The sequence below is a fragment of the Oryx dammah genome, unplaced genomic scaffold (genome assembly GCF_014754425.2).
Source record: "Oryx dammah isolate SB20612 unplaced genomic scaffold, SCBI_Odam_1.1 HiC_scaffold_5, whole genome shotgun sequence".
Taxonomy (NCBI): domain Eukaryota; kingdom Metazoa; phylum Chordata; class Mammalia; order Artiodactyla; family Bovidae; genus Oryx; species Oryx dammah.
The window spans coordinates 85438984-85455773 of record NW_024070189.1 but is presented as its reverse complement, the minus strand read 5'-3'; the positions used below and the strand labels follow the sequence as shown (position 1 = coordinate 85455773).

Genomic DNA, 16790 nt, shown 5'->3' with positions numbered 1-16790 from the left:
GAAAACAGCTAGTCATACAGGAATATAATTCAGAGGGATATAAAAATTGGCAAAATTCGCTCAGTTCACTTGAATCCGCAGTTAGAGGTCGCTAAGCTAGGGGTATGATAGGATTCTAGATTCTCTTTAAAATTCTTCATAAAAGGTGTCATAAAATTTGAAGAAATAAAATAGGAATGAGCTCTTTTCGGAAAGCTGACAGTCTGGCCCTGAGTAACATATGAATCAACAATTATGGCTTCACAGGACTAAAGTCCTGATAAGAGTCGCTCAGTCGTGTCCAACTCTTTGTGACCCCAGTGGACTGTAGCCTGCTAGGCTCCTCTGTCCCTGGAATCCTCCAGGCAAGAATACTGGAATGGGTTGCCATTTCCTTCTCCAAAGATTGGTACAGGTGGGACCACAAACACTAGAATGGAAAAAGAACTCACAAGAGAGGCAGGTAGTGAAAGAGCCCTCAACGGGGACGGAGGGGCAGGAAGCATCATGTGAGAGAGTTCGAACTACAGCGTGAGAGGAACAGAAGGCATGAGACTCAGCATGAGATGAGAAGGGATGGGCGACCCCTCACAAGATCCAGTCAATGCGCTGGAAGTTACATAAGAAGGAACAGGGTGGTACACGGGAGAAAAGAGCAGAGCAGGCGAGACAGGCCTGCAGGACAGAGATGACGGGCATGAGAAGGCACAGCACACATGGCTAAGATAGGTGACTAGAGGACACAGGTATCCAGGGCCAAACCTAAGAACTGCGCTCGGAGAAGATCAAAGAGGAGAGATGCTCTACTTACCTCTTGCCTGTCACAGGTCAGGTTTTGAGTGGGGGAGAAATAGCCTTTAAGAGTTCAATCGAGTGGCATTTTCCCATATTCATCTAAGATAAACAGATATACACACACACACAACACAACTGCAGAAATAGGCTAGAGGGTGCTTTCATGGTGCAGATTTCCCAGAACAGAGCTCTTGAAACAGACATGAAGAGTTTTAATGAGCTAATAAGGTCATGAACTTTAGGTTATGAAAAAAAAAAAAATCAAGATACCTCCTTCTATATACACAGGCTGAGTGGACTAAACTGGGTTTGTTTCACCACATCCTGGAACACTAGAAATAGAAAGTGGGAAGGGAAACATTCCAGGGACAGGGGTCAAGTGTCCTCAAGTCATCTCCTCTCTCGTGCATGATTTTTCATCCTTTTATCTTAATTTCTAGAACTCTGATGTCTCTTTAGACGCTGGGATTTTCTTAGGATGCTTTTCTTAGGTACCACTAGAGCTCTTAACAAATTCTGAATTTAAATGAAAAAAAAAGAAAAACTTTTATGTTGTTATTTGAAAGGTGAACATGGACTAAAATACTAAACACAAAACAACAAATATGCATAGGATTATTTCTCACTTTTAGGACGAGGCAATGAATGTGTGGTTAGAGGTCACTCCAGTTGAAAGAGAGATCACAGGCACATGTTCTTAGGATACTGTTCAGCCCAGAGGAACTGAGGAACCCTTCTCCCCATCTCCTATGCAACACACACCTTTAATGGTAATTCCTAAAGCTGACTATTGGAAGTATTACTCTTTGGTGTATATATACTGGGTACTGCTTTTGTTACTCAGATCATAACAGGATTGGAAAAATATGAAAATATACAGGTTTACAGATGGTACCCTGACAGTTGGTTATTACAGGAAATTAGACACATTTAAGTTTTATTATCTAGTTAAAAGCAAAAACAAACACAAATGCATATAGGCCATGATGATACTGTTGGAGAGACAATTTGACTGAATGGAACGATATGACAGTCCTCACGCTAGCAATGATGATGTTATAAACACATCCTATGTTCAATTAAGCCTTTAATGTTTTTCAACATGAGATTTCTCATTTTTCAATGGAAACAATTTTGCTTTTGTGAATCTTCAAAATTAAAGAATCAAACCAAGTATACATACAAATTTTTTCCTTGCAGTTTCCTCCCAGCTAAAAAAGTTTGTGCCCTGATCCCTTTCTCATAGGCAATTGACAACGGTAGCAAGTAAGTACTTCTGCTTAGAATTTCTCCCTTATTCTCGAAAGTAAAATCTTTCCCAAGTGAAATACTCAGTGCTGATGAAATTAGTCCTAGTCTAATAAAGTTTCACCTTGAAAGGAGTTAAACAATTACAGCTGGTCATCACTAGAAATTACAAGCCCTCGCCTAGTAACTGGGTTTATTAATTGATCCCACACTCATTAAATAAAAGTCAGCTGTGTCCAAAGTCCCAGCTTGGTGTTACAGAAACAAACAAAATGTATGATACGATCCCTGATCATCAGATGTTTACAATTTGAAAATATAATCACACACTGAGTATAGAGATCAATGAGGATGCAAAAGGTTAGGGAACAAAGAACTGTGAAACAATATGGGCTAAAAGAGTTCTGGGAAAGGATGATTAATAGGGATGGGAATAGTTGAGAATGCCTTTGCCAAGGAAGTTGACTTGAGCCAGACATGAAATAGAGTAAGGTCTGCCAAAGCAGCAAAAACACTCCACGCACAGAGAACTCTACAGGAAAGGATTAGTGTCAATAACCACCAGGGCAAATTTAGGGAATAAGGAGGAAGATAATTGGCCTTTCGGATTTGAGGGCTCAGAGTGGTATTCTAGAGACAATTTGGAATGTTTTTACATTTAGAAACTGATGATGTATTTTGAAGTCAATCTAATTGAGATTTACTCCATAGGTAGCAGGCAATATTGAATTTATTTTTGTAAATTACCTACTTTAATACAGTCAAAATTCCAATCTGATTCATAAGGGAAAATGTGTCTCTTGCCAGAATGATTTAGTCATTGTTGGTTAACAAGGCACACTGAGAGTTGTGCTAGGGGAGGCAGTCCTTTCACAGTTTGAATTAGCTAGAGATGAAGAAACAGTGCAGCTAAATTCCCAGTAGAACCCAAGCATGTACAGAAATTTATAGCCACTAATGACAATCTCTTCTTATCAAAATAAAGTCCTTGGGGACAGGTTTCATGCACAATTTTAGACTGTTCCTAATTCTCATTCAGTACCTGGTCACTTCTTATAAATGACTGACTAATGGAAAATATAAACTACATTAATATTATCTCTGAATATCATTTTAAGTTGCTGAAGCTATTTTCTAGAAGCAATGCAATACATCATAAAGAATTGGGGGTTTGAAAGAAATAAACTTGGCTCAGCAATTTTTTAGTGATCTGGCTTTAGACCAATAAATAACCTCTAAGCCACAGTTTTCTCATCTGTAAAACAGAAGTAATAATACTAACTTGCAGAGTTGCTGAGAAGTTAGATACATTAAAAAGCTTATCTAGCTCAGTGCCTGATAATATAATATAATAAACAATTACATTTACAGTGTATAGTATTCTCATGCTGTTGCTGCTGCTGCTGCTGCTAAGTCACTTCAGTCGTGTCCGACTCTGTGCAACCCCAAAGATGGCAGCCCACCTATTAATCAATGGTTGAAGATGTATAAAGCTGAAAGACTAGCATGTGAAAGTAAAATTAAAAAACCAACCTCATAAATTATTATTATCTTTGGATATCTTTAAAACAGCCTGCCTTAATACAACTTATATATTGTCTAATTAAATAACATATTATCTACTATCTTTCTCAGCAAAATGATGCCAAATCTAAAATGCATGGTTTCTTACCTTATTGTTAAAATTAAAATACACACAGAGCTCCTTTCGTCTTAGAATACATTTGAGAAAAGAGTAATTTTGAAAACTTCTCTTTTACAGTCTCTGGGATCTGTTCATTACATTATCTTTCAATTTAAAAAGCAGATGAATGGATAAGAAAGTTGTGGTACATATACACAATGGAGTATTACTCAGCCATTAAAAAGAATACATTTGAATCAGTTCTAATGAGGTGGACGAAACTGGAGCCTATTATACAAAGTGAAGTAAGCCAGAAAGAAAAACACCAATACAGTATACTAACGCATATATATGGAATTTAGAAAGATGGTAACAATAACCCTGTATGTGAGACAGCAAAAGAGACACAGATGTATCGAACAGTCTTTTGGACTCTGTGGGAGAGGGCAAGGGTGGGATGATTTGGGAGAATGGCATTGAAACTTGTATAGTATCATATGTGAAACGAATCGCCAGTCCAGGTTTGATGCAGGATACAGGGTGCTTGGGGCTGGTGCACTGGGACAACCCAGAGGGATGGTATGGGGGGCGGGGGGGTGAGGGGGCATTCAGGAGTTCAGGGAACACGTGTATACCTGTGGCGGATTCATGTTGATGTATAGCAAAACCAATACAATATTGTAAAGTAATTAGCCTCCAATTAAAATAAATAAATTTATATTTTTTTAAAAAGTCTATTTTCCTCTAAATGTTTTCATGTATTTTTAAAAAGAACACTAAGGAATGCGCTAAGTATACATTTTATAGGTACATACTGCAATAAAGTTTCTTTTTCTTCCTTCATGGAAAAGAATTGCCAAATTCATATATTTATCTGGCATTCAGTTCAGTTCAGTCACTCAGTTGTGTCTGACTCTTTGAGACCCCATGAACTGCAGCTCGCCAGGCCTCCCTGTCCATCACCAACTCCCAGAGTCCACCCAAACCCATGTCCATTGAATCGGTGATGCCATCCAACCATCACACCCTCTGTTGTCCCCTTTTCCTCCTGCCCTCAATCTTTCCCAGCATCAGGGTCTTTTCTAATGAGTCAGCTCTTCGCATCATGTGACCAAAGTATTGGAGTTTCAGCTTCAACATCAGTCCTACCAATGAACACCCAGGACTGATCTATCTGTCATAGTAGAGGCATTTACACTGATAAATGCCAATAATAATTTAGAGTTGCATACATCAATTCTCTTTTTTCTCCAATGCCATCCTATGCATCATCAAGTTTAGGTATTTATCAAATTCAAATCACAGCATAACTTTTGACAGCATGGCTTTACAGCCTAGGGTAGCTGGTGGCATTATTAATCATATTATACCCATAAGTCATGTCTCTTTTACAAAACAGAGAAAAAGTATGTCCACCATCATAAAAAGAAAATTTCATCTGTAGTATAAACCAAGTCACAGTAATAAAGCACAGAATCTCAGGAAAAATGACATAAGCCACAAAATGCTACAGCTCAATTAGCCCAATTCCACTTAAATAGCTTAGATAAATATAAAATTACTCTAAAGCTTTCTCCATTCCTCAACACTGATCAAATGTAAGTAATATTTCATGTTAGCATGCCATTTAAGATCTCTCTCTATAAACATTTTCAACCCAAGAGCACTTATCATTCAGCTACTCATCCATGTATCCATCCAATCCTGAAGTCATATATATATATTGAGTACATCTTATGTGCCAGTCCTTCTGCTAGGCTCAGGCAATACAAATGTTTAAAAGAGAAATATTTTCTCTAATCTTAAATTGCTTACAGCCCAGTGGAAAAGACAATCAATGAGTCTACAGACAAATAAAACAATTACAAATGTAACAAGTCTTAAGAAAGAAGCAAAGGGTTGTAACTGAAGATCTACTTTAAATACAGTAGTCAAATGAGGCCAGACTGAGACAATGACCTTTAAGTGGGAATCTAAAGGATGAGAACAAGGGAGCTTTGCAAACGTGGGGGCCTTTGCATAGGCAGAGGAATAAGAACCAAAGACAGAAACAGCTCTGAGAATTGGAGAAACTGAAAGAAATGCAGTATTCATTTTATTTATTCAACAAATAAATACATGCATAATGCTTCACTAATCGTTGGTTTGTTGTAAGTTCTTTTTTTCCCCTTGAGTCAACAGAAAATGTCTTAATTCATTATAATTATAAGCTTATAATGCTGGCTGACCATTAGCTATTGTAGACACAGCACTAAGAATACCTTACCAACAGGATTCCACTGCTGAATAGAATAATTTAAAATTGGGGAGGAGCATACATTTTCTACTCCAAAGAATCTTGCAAATCCACTTACATCATGCTTTGAAACTGCATATCCTCTGTGTAAAGAGAAATGAATTAAATGCTTTAGGATAAAGTTTCTGTAAGGCCTGAGTTCAGTCATAGGTAAAAAAAAAAAAAAAAACCTGATAGTTGTTCTTATAGTATTTCAAATTAAATGTCTATAAAGAGCAAGAAAATGTGGTTAGCATGCAATCAGCATACTTAATGATTTAACTACAATTATCTAATGCTTAGTTGAAGAAAATATGCATCATAAAACATGATCCATTTAATTACATTAAGTAATGTTTAAGCATTAAACATTAATGAGTAAATCATTACCTTGATAACAGAAGTAGTATCAATTACTTTAAATATAGTGGTATTTATACCAACTCCAGAAATCTGGTCCCAAATTTGTACCAACTTATTTAACCCTGGCTATGCCGCCTGTTAACATCACATGTGTGTTACACGTACACATACAAAGTAAAATTTTTTGAGGTATCATTTTATAAGAAATAGGAAAACATCTGTCACAACATCATCAATTTACTTTCACTGACCCACTCTCCCCCCATCTTTTGAAAGATACAGTAATTCTGTAAAATGTATACCAATACATAACAAGGATGATTAAACTGTAATGTGATATCCACTAAGTATAAATATTTTTCAGAGAAATAAATGCTTCACCACCCCCAATGCTAAAAAGATAACTTAAATCAGTGGTTAAGTATTACCCAAGAAGTGGTTTGCAGATTTCCCAGCTCCACTTCCTAGAGATTCTGACTCAGTTAAGTCTGGAGTGGGGTCAAGAAATCTTCATTAACATATATTTCAGATGCAGACAGACTATCAGCAGCCTGAATTATATAGCCTGGAAAATCTCAAGAAGAATGTTTAAATACACTCTGGCCTATCTGCTCCAAGATCTTATTGTCAGAATGCTTATCATTTAATAAAAATCTACAATCAAAATTACTGATTCCCTTTTGCGTTTGCTCAAAGTGTGAGAAATATCTGCCATTTATATACACAGTTACATCTCAACTCATAAAGAACCAATGAGAAACCAAGTGGTCAGATAAGATTACTAAACATTCCATCCACACCATGAGCAGTGTGGGAAAATCCTCTCTTCCCTACCCTGCCTTTGCAAGGTAAATGCTAACTGTCCCAAATTTCAGCCACCCATTGGAATGATTTAATATGCATACATACACACACACACACGTGAATGATTTAATATAGCACAAAGCATTTTACACACAATATTCAATATAAGTTTGCCACATGATATTAAGGCATATCATTTTAATATTGGAAATGATATGGATTTTGCATACAAAAATCAAATACAAGCATTTAACTTCAAAAAGAGACCAAACTTGAGAGCACATGGCCACATTTTAAAAACATCAGCTGCACAATCAAATCAAAACTGAAAATAGAGAATCCACAGGGCTTATTGCACAATCATTTTACTCGATACTTATGATGGGTTTATAGGGTTTCCCAGGTGGCGCTAGTGGTAAAGGACCTGTCTGACAATACAGGAGACGAAAGAGACATGGGTTCAACCCCAGTTGAGACAATCCCCTGGAGGAGGGCATGGCAACCCTCTCCAGTATTCTTGCCTGGAGAAGCCCCAAGGACAGAGGAGCCCGGCAGGCTACAGTCCATAGTGTCGCAAAGAGCCAGACATGACTGAAGCACCTTAGCACACATACACGATGAGTTTATAAAAGTATATTATGAGAAGATGCTACTCTAAGAGAAAGGAAAGCAGAATGCAGATTTCCAGTACAGTTTATATTTAATATGACACAATCAATTGTCTGACATCTTAACAATAGGTGTGAAGATTGCCTCTTCTTTTATTTTTATACTAAGGAAACATTTTATTTTAACCTGTGATAGATTTTAGAAGAGTACACCATTCTACTTTATGATGAGGGAAGAAGAATTTAGCTCATAAAAACTAATCGGCAGCTTCTCAGGATTGATTCCTATTATATCATATACGCTCTTTTCTTGCCACTTTAAGCATTCATGCAAACTCAAGAAAAATGACTTAGCAGTAAATTTAATTAAATGAAAAAAACTTGACATTAATGCTGCTTCTAGATGTGTCCTTTAAAAACCCTTACTCTGGCTGATTCCAAATACTTAGGCAAATTAATGCCTGTCAGATGAAGTGAACAACGCTTGAAGACACAGTCAGGTTTAAGCACGGTTTGCCTTTGAATGATCCTTTCTTTCTATTCACTCATCGTCTTCTGTATAATTAATAGCCACTCTCCCAAATCACATGCCAATTAATGAGATGCAGATAAAGGCCTAAAGGTCTGTACTGCAATTCAGTCTTAATGAAAGTCAATATCCTTTGTCCAAGAAAGCCCAGATCACATTTGGCTTTCTCAGATAATTAGGAGAGTTTTATGGAACCAAATAGGAGCAGACAGTGGTAAATATTGGACCTTTTAAATAAATGCCATATTTAGCCAGAAAAAGAACAAAGTTATCTTTAATTTCTACAGAAATAAATTTATTATCTTCAAAAGATATTTAAAGGAAAACAAGGTACACATGTACATGTACATCTATAATTTAAATGTCATATAAATACTTTTTATCAAGCAGGATCATCTGAAAACAGTTTTCCTTCATATTACTTACTTGACTTCTCTTGGATCAAATGTTAACTCTTCAGACTGGGAAAAAAAAATGCCATTTACTGATTTCATCTCCCTTCACTCTTTTTCTCACCCTACATAAATGTGGCCTGAGAAGTTATACATTATCCTGTATAATCACCCTCATTCTCATCCTTCCTAAACTCATACTTTCTGAACTGTACCTCATGCCCTAAAGTGGTCTTCTCTTCCCATCCACCCATATGCATTAAGAGACATCTGAGCCAGATATCTCTACACTTGAGTTCAGTGTGCCCAGGAACCACTTTCTAGTTCTACTATAAAACCAAACATTATCCCACTGATTATGTTAAAGACTTACAGGAGCTCGAGACATTTCTCTGTCCTCCCCAGATCACTGGTACCCGAGTCAGGTAGCTTCTTTGCAATCATCTTGATTTTATTCAGCCAATCTCATTTAGATAAATACAATTATCTGAAGAAAGAGGTAATTTTCCATTTCCCTTCCCTTTTTAATGAAGAAATGAAATGAAGGGAATTCTAAGTTCAGTTCAGTTCAGTCACTCAGTTGTGTCTGACTCTTTGCGACTCCAGGAATCACAGCACGCCAGGCCTCCCTGTCCATCACTAACTCCCGGAGTTCACTCAGACTCATGTCCATCGAGTCGCTGATGCCATCCAGCCATCTCATCCTCGGTCGTCCCCTTCTCCTGCCCCCAATCTCTCCCAGCATCAGGGTCTTTTCCAATGAGTCACCTCTTCACATGAGGTGGCCAAAGTACTGGAGTTTCAGCTTCAGCATCAGTCCTTCCAATGAACACGCAGGACTGATCTCCTTTAGGATGGAACTGGTTGGATCTCCTTGCAGTCCAAGGGACTCTCAAGAGTCTTCTCCAACACCACAGTTCAAACGCATCAATTCTTCAGCACTCAGCTTTCTTCACAGTCCAACTCTCACATCCATACATGACCACAGGAAAAGCCATAGCCTTGACTAGATGGACCTTTGTTGGCAAAGTAATGTCTCTGCTTTTGAATATAATATCTAGGTTGGTCATAACTTTCCTTTCAAGGAGTAAGCGTCTTTTAATTTCACGGCTGCAATCACCATCTGCAGTGATTTTGGAGCCCCCCAAAATAAAGTCTGACACTGTTTCCACTGTTTCCCCATCTATTCCCCATGAAGTGATGGGACCAGATGCCATGATCTTCATTTCTGAATGTTGAGCTTTAAGCCAACTTTTTCACTCTCCTCTTTCAGTTTCATCAGGAGGCTTTTTAGTTCCTCATCACTTTCTGCCATAAGGGTGGTGTCATCTGCATATCTGAGGTTATTGATACTTCTCCCGGCAATCTTGATTCCAGCTTTTGCTTCTTCCAGCCCAGCATTTCTCATGATGTATTCTGCATAGAAGTTAAATAAGCAGGGTGACAATACACAGCCTTGACATACTCCTTTCCCTATTTGGAACCAGTCTGTTGTTCCATGTCCAGTTCTAACTGTTGCTTCTTGACCTGCATATAGGTTTCTCAAGAGGCAGGTCAGGTGGTCTGGTATTTCCATCTTTTTTCAGAATTTTCCACAGTCTATTGTGGTCCACACAGTCAAAGGCTTTGGCATAGTCAATAAAGCAGAAATATATGTTTTTCTGGAACTCTCTTGCTTTTTCCATGATCCAGTGGATGTTGGCAATTTGATCTCTGGTTCCTCTGCCTTTTCTAAATCCAGCTTGAAATCTGGAAGTTCACGGTTCATGTACTGCTGAAGCCTGGCTTGGAGAATTTTGAGCATTACTTTACTAGCATGTGAGCTGAGTGCAATTGTGTGGTAGTTTGAGCATTCTTTGGCATTGCCTTTCTTTGGGATTGGAATGAAAACTCACCTTTGCTAGTCCTGTGGCCACTGCTGAGTTTTTCAAATTTGCTGGCATAATGAGTGCAGCACTTTCACAGCATCATCTTTTAGGATTTGAAACAGCTCAACTGGAATTCCATCACTTCCGCTAGCTTTGTTTGTAGTGATGCTTTCTAAGGCCCACTTGACTTCACATTCCAGGATGTCTGGCTCTAGGTAAGTGATCACACCATAGTGATTATCTGGGTCATGAAGCTCTTTTTTGTAGAGTTCTTCTGTGTATTCTTGCCACCTCTTCTTAATATCTTCTGCTTCTGTTAGGTCCATACCATTTCTGTCCTTTATTGAGCCCATCTTTGCATCAAACGTTCCCTTGGTATCTCTAATTTTCTTGAAGAGATCTTTAGTCTTACCCATTCCGTTGTTTTCCTCTATTTCTTTGCATTGATCGCTGAGGAAGGCTTTCTTATCTCTTCTTGCTATTCTTTGGAACTCTGCATTTAGATGCCTATAGCTATAGAAGAAATTCTGCTTTTTATGGCTTATTCATTTATCTTTTATTACTTTTTCAGCACCTAAAATCCAATCCCCAATTTTGAGAATTTTTATAAATTGCATTTTAAAGTATTATAATGTGAAAGACTTTATGATGTTAAATATTTACATTTTGAACAATTTTAACAAAAGATAATCAACTTTCATTTCTGAAAAATAAAGAAAATTGGAATAAGTCCTGCTATTTTAAGCTAGATTTAAACCATTTCCTCTTCCTATATATAGAAGAACCACTTTGGTACACAAATGGTGACACACTATGGGTCAGAGCAACACCCCAATGACCACAACTTCAAAGAAGTTCAAGTTAGATTTTTGATATTTCTGCAAACCAATGTTTGAATCAAGCCAACCTCAAATAACTGGATTAGGTTTCATACTGATATATAGGGGGTACTTATTATATGTGAAGTACATTAAACTGGAGAATCAGTAAGAGAAATATAACGTTTTTATTCTACAGATTAAAACACAGAGGGCAGTAGAGGAATGAAGTCTGATTTTAAACACAGGTCCTTTGATTATAAGATGAGTGTTTTTTCCATTACAACCTTGTCACTCTAAATTGGTCATATAAATAGAAGATGGTCAGAATCATTCATTTACTGCCTTCTTAAATTGCTTTCGACTCAAGTAACACTAGACACGTTGAGATCCTACACAAGGAGTCCTTTGACTTTAAGTATAAAATTACTCACAGCATGCCCAGTGTGAGACAGGCAACTGGGCACCAAGAGAGAAAATAAAGTCAGACACAGCTCCCTTCTTATTGTTACATCTTATTGCCTTTTTTCTTTCCCTTTTTAAGGCCAGAGCTAAACACATTTCAAGAAAAGTGATCCTCAATAGCAAGTTACAGGCTCTCCTTCAAGAAACCACTGAATAAAACTGGACATTTTTACGGAACTGAAAAGCTCCCATTTAGTAAAGAATTTCTGCTGAATTTGCAGGCTTCATACACTCCAAACTGATTTGATGGGTATATCCTGGGAGTTCTTCTGTTTTGATTTCTTTAAAATGTGCTAAGTCCCAAATAAAAATATCTATTATTAAAATTATATTACTTTGTTTATATCTTATTATCCAATTTAATGCTTCTAACAGCCCCAAGGCATGGGTTTTACGATTGCCCTATTTTCCAAAGAACACATAGAAGTTCAAGAAGGATAAGGGCTATTGGACAAACAGGTTGGAGAGTCAGGAGGCAAGCCACTCCAGGGCAGCAAATTGAATAGATGACCTACCTGTCTACCTGTTGAACTGTGCACTAAGAAATGAGGCCTTGATGACTCTTATTCACCATATATATCCTTCAGATAAAAGGCACTGGATAATTTCTAAAGATAAATTTTCTTGGATGAACAGATTAAGCAGAAGAAAAATATTCCACAACAGCTTGTACCATTAATTTTCAGATGTGTGTAGAGAGATCTCCCCCTATCAAAACATGTTTCTGATTAATAGAATCCATAATGTATGGAACATAACAAGACTTCCTCAGCCAACTACTGTTCACTGAATAGTTTTAAACAGGAAATTAAGACTCTGATCTCACTAAATGATACGTATTTCTACCAGCAGATTTTACAAGTGACAATGGGTGATGAACAAGTGTTTTATACTATAAAAGAAAGCCTCTGGTGACCCCAGAAGGGACATCCCTACACTTCCTTTCTTACTGCTGGAACAAATAATTACTGTAGAAGAAAATGTCTGGCAAATGTGGAAAATTACCCTTTATCAATGATATGTTGGAATTAGTAACCTCCCAACAACTGCAGGTTTCTCTTTGAAAACTGTCAATTATCTTGCTTCAGTGAAAGAAAGTAGAGAGAAAACTTGTCTTCAACTACTCTCAGAAGCAATGTATTGATTTACAATGTGTTTAAATGGAACAACAGCAAGGCCCACTTTAGCACCAAAATAGCATATGGTAACTAAAATCAAGACTTCCACAAAACAAGTGCACACAGTATTTATGTAACTGTCAGTACTGACAGTTAAAACAAATTTCAGATGAGCTGCAGGTAACATAGAAATTCTTGACTACAATGAAAGAACATGTGATGGTGTCACAGATTTTAAAACTAGCTGTTTTAAAGGACTGACTATTGTGCCCTCAAATCATATGTTGAAGCCTCCATTTATTGGTATTGGGAAGGTAATTAAGTCATGAGGGTGGAGCCCGCATGATGGAATTAGTGCCCTTACAGGGACAGACATGGACAGGAATTCTCAGTTGGGACCAAAGTGGCCTAGACCTTGATTTTGGACTCCGAGCCTCCAGGATCATGAAAAATAAACATCAACTGTTTAATCTGGGCCTCCCTCCTGGCTCAGAGGTAAAGAATCCACCAGCCAGTGCAGGAGACACAGGTTCAATCCCTGGTCTGGAAGATCTCCTGGAGAAGGAAATGGCAACCCACTCCAGTATTCTTCCCTGGAAAACGCTATAGACAGAGGAGCCCAGTGGGCTGCAATCCATGGCGTTGTAAAGACTAGGACACAACTTAGCAGCTGAACAACAACAAATGTTTAAGTTACCCAGCCTAAGTTTATTTTGTTTAAGAAACCCAAGCTAAGTCTTTGGCCTATCAAAATCCCTGGAATAGATCTAGCCAAATTCTGCTTATTTTAAGATGATCAATATTTTTTAAAGATTTGTTTTTTGATGTGGAACAATTTTAAAGTCTTTACTGAATTTGTTACTATATTGCTTCTGTTTTATGTTTTGATAATTTTTGGCCTCAAAGTATGTGAGACCTTAGCTCTCTCACCAGGGATCAAACCTGTAGCCCCTGGATTAGACCAAGTCTTAACCACTGGGCCACCAGGGAAGTCCCTAAGATGATGAATTTAAGTGTTAAAGCAGTAACATCATTTGCCCAAAGTTAAATGTCAGTGTTTATCAGAAATTGACCAGAAAACTAGACTTCTGATACTCATTACATGGGTAACAGATATAACATGCATCCTCACCACTGCCCAATCTCTTGCCTCTTACTCCTAAAATGGAAACTCCTCTTAAACCTAAATTTTTGCTAATACTCATACTCTGAGAATTCAAGGCAATGTTGAAGCTTGGAATTTTAAAAAATTAAAGGAAAAACATTTTAAATAAACGTGTGCTGAGAGCTTGAAGGTATCAGGAATGTCACCTGCCTTACCTATAGATATCACATGGCCTATTTCTGATTATAAGTATATTGTCCTGGGCAAATACAGAATACTGCAGACACTAAAGGGATACAAGAACGGGGTGGCCTCATTAGCCAATCACCCACAGAGGTGACAGAGAAGGTCTTACTGTCTCTTCTTGATGATTCCAGTCACTAAGTCATTCAGCAAGCCTTCACTGGCTTCCCTGTTCACTCAAAGGAAAAGCAACATCCTTACAAGGGATTCTAAGCCTGCAATGGTCTGCTTACATCACAAGATTTTACTGATTCCTTACTACTATTCTTAGCCTTGCTCACATCTCTCTTGTATTAATGGCCTGCTTGTTAAGCCTCCGAGTATGCCAAGCCCATGGCTGCCACAAAGCCTCTGCACTTTCTCTGCCTAGAACTTTCTTTCTTTAGATATTCATAGGGATCGCTACCACACTTGCTTTAGCCTCTGCTTACATGTTATGTCAGAGAGAGCTTTTTTTGATTTTTCTTTGTAGCACTCAGCAGCACTTAACACAGAATAATTTATTTGTTGGTTCGTTGTCTTTCTGAACTAAAATGCAAATTCCAAGATGGCTGGGATTTGGTTTTCTTCATCTTGAAATCTTTAGCACCTAAAACTCTTCTTGGCATATAATAGGCACTGAAATTTTGGACAAGTAATTTAACATGCAAAGCTTATTTTAATGCTTGTTTTGTTGTTGTTCAATCATTAACCTGTATGACTCTTTGTGACCCCATGGATTGCAGCACATCAGGCTTCCTTCAGTGCTTATATTTATAAAGATTATTACATTAATGGTTGGATGGCATCACCAACTCAATGGACATGAGTCTGAGCAAGCTCTGGGAGTTGGCGATGGAAAGGAAGCCTGGAGTGCTATAGTACATGGGGTCACAAAGAGTTGGACATGAATGAGCAAATGAACTGAACTGATTACATTATAAAAATAAGCATGCTAATACATATATTTATAAAAATATCACATCAAAATTAAATTTTAGAAGACAATGACCTAAATCAATTAGCACACTGAATGCAAAGGGATTAGTTCTAGAGTATTTAACTTTTCCCTTGAAGACCAGCTCATTCATTCATTCACTCACTGAAAAGTTATTTACTGAGTGCTTACTATGAACCTACACAGATATGGATATTGGTGCTGGAGATAAGGGCCAGTGAACAAAGCACATTTTAAAAAATCTATTACGAACTTAACATTATGAATTGCCAAAAGAATACTCACAATCCCAGTCACCTAAATCTTCAATAAGAGAGAACTATTAATTTTAACTAAAATGACATAGTTGCAACAGAAGTAGATACTAGCAGAGATGGCTCCTAATGTGTGTGTGGCCAAACAGCCTGACAATTTCTAGTACCTAGCACTCTTCATCCCCTCACCACCCACCCACATACACGCCCCTCCTGGCACTGCACAGTCACCAGCACTGACATCTATCTTTCAAACTACAGTCAAGAAAACACTCAAAGATTAGAGTCCTGATGGCAAAACAAAAGCCTAGGTACAGCCCCTGATGCTGATGAGATGGACAGTCACAGCTCATTGTGTTTAGACTGGTAATAAGGTAGATACCAACACAGCATTCTCATGAGACATGTAACTACATTTTTGTAGTTACAAAAATCAAAAGTTTAAATTGGTAGAAATGAAACCCTCTAAATGGTTCAACCTGTATTTTTGATAGCAGACTAAACATACTTCAAAAACATATCCATGTTTGAAGGACAGAAAAAATATTTGGGGTATGTGTGTGGAAAGAAAGGTTAAGGTAAGAATATTTTGTGTTTTCAATCACATCTCTAAAAGTTAAAAAAAAAATAAGAAAGAAAAGTAAAGAAATGTTTATAGTGTGAGCAGCTTTATAGCTCAAGCTAGTTAGTTTGTACAGGGAGGAATAAAGACTGTTCAAAGTCATTTGAATTTTAAATATATCAGAATTACTAATATCTTATGTTAGTCATTAAGATTATTTCTAAAGTGATTAAGATTCTGTACCTACTATTTGCTATACACCGTGGGGAAAAAAATCATACCAAATAACTCATTCCTAGACTGTTAAATAGTAGCTGTTAAAATAAGGAGTATCGGAGATCATGCACTGTTTGCAGGTAGAATCCGAAACAGAGAAGAGACACCTGATATTGTCAGGGCTGGATTAGGAGCTATGGGAATTGCCCAAGCCGTGTATGGATGCACACTGGGGCTACACTAGCCCCGAGCTTCTAGGAAGGTTATATTTATTCTCTTTCCTGGATCACTAGCACCTTCACCGACCTCCTCCCCAAGATAGGTAAAAGCCTGATTGTTGGGACCAGGGAGGTTATGGGGGCGGTGAAATGAAGTGAAAGTTGCTCAGTCATGTCCAACTCTTTGCGACATCATGGACTATACAGTATATCATATATACCATATACAGTCCATGGAATTCTCCAGGCCAGAATACTGGAGTGGTTAGCTTTTCCCTTCTCCGGGGGATCTTCCCAACTCAGGGGTCGAACCCAGGTCTCCTGCGTTGCAGGTGGGTTCTTTACCAGCTGAGCCACAAGGGAAGCCCA

General features: G+C 37.8%; 1 protein-coding gene across 1 annotated transcript in view; it reads right to left on the bottom strand.

The window, feature by feature from the left end:
• CHSY3 (chondroitin sulfate synthase 3) overlaps positions 1–16790 on the bottom strand; it is a 284726-nt gene that overhangs the window by 222895 nt on the left and 45041 nt on the right. The gene's annotated exons all lie outside the window — the stretch shown is intronic.